General features: G+C 35.0%; 1 protein-coding gene across 2 annotated transcripts in view; it reads right to left on the minus strand.

The window, feature by feature from the left end:
- ckmt2a (creatine kinase, mitochondrial 2a (sarcomeric)) overlaps positions 1-814 on the minus strand; it is a 17279-nt gene that overhangs the window by 10126 nt on the left and 6339 nt on the right. The gene's annotated exons all lie outside the window — the stretch shown is intronic.

Here is an 814-nt window from a genome sequence, read left to right on the forward strand (position 1 = left end):
GAATAATGTTCTGAATTGAGTCAGGAATACATGTTTATCACAGGAAATAAGGTAAGGACGTTATTTCAGGTAGAAAAAAATGTAACTTGTTTCATTTTTCTTGTAAAAATTTGAACTGGGTCAATTTGACCCGAATACCAAACAAGGGTTAATAAAAACCTAATTTCTGGCATGCTCTGAGAAACACTTACGAGACATACTGGTGAAGAAGAGAAGGTGAGAGACAGAGAGGTTGTGTTGGAGAGTAACGCAGCTGAAACCTGAGAACGGCAGCGGACGGAGCCAGTTGTCCTGCTGTGACCTTTTATATTCTCACATGTTCACTAACGCCAGCCAAACTGGGAGAATACACACTACAAGTACTAAGTACTGCAATCAAAACCTTTCCCGAAGTATTTAATGAAGTTTTCATTGTGCAGTAAAATGTAAAATGTTCCCTGTCTGTGTTTTCCTCCTTAATGTGATGTTTCTAGATTAACATTCAAAACCTAAATATTGGACCTAGATATTCAGTTTATAAGGAAAGAAAAACAAATTCCATACATGAGAGGCTGAAAACTGCTTTTTTTTGCCACGTTACCATGAAAAAAAATCACTTAAACAATTAACTGGATGTCAAAATAGTCTGTGATTACATTTCGATTAGCTGAGTAATCTTTGCATTTGTCGGCTGATTCAAAGAGGTTTTTTTTTTTTTTTTTAAAGACTTCATTTAGCTTAAGAACCACTTGACTGTTTCTATGTTTTATGTCCTACATCTCAAGGGACATTTTTATTTTTTTTATTTTTTTTTTTTAAATGGAACTGGGCCGGG

Source organism: Etheostoma spectabile, chromosome 16 (genome assembly GCF_008692095.1).
Source record: "Etheostoma spectabile isolate EspeVRDwgs_2016 chromosome 16, UIUC_Espe_1.0, whole genome shotgun sequence".
Classification (NCBI taxonomy): domain Eukaryota; kingdom Metazoa; phylum Chordata; class Actinopteri; order Perciformes; family Percidae; genus Etheostoma; species Etheostoma spectabile.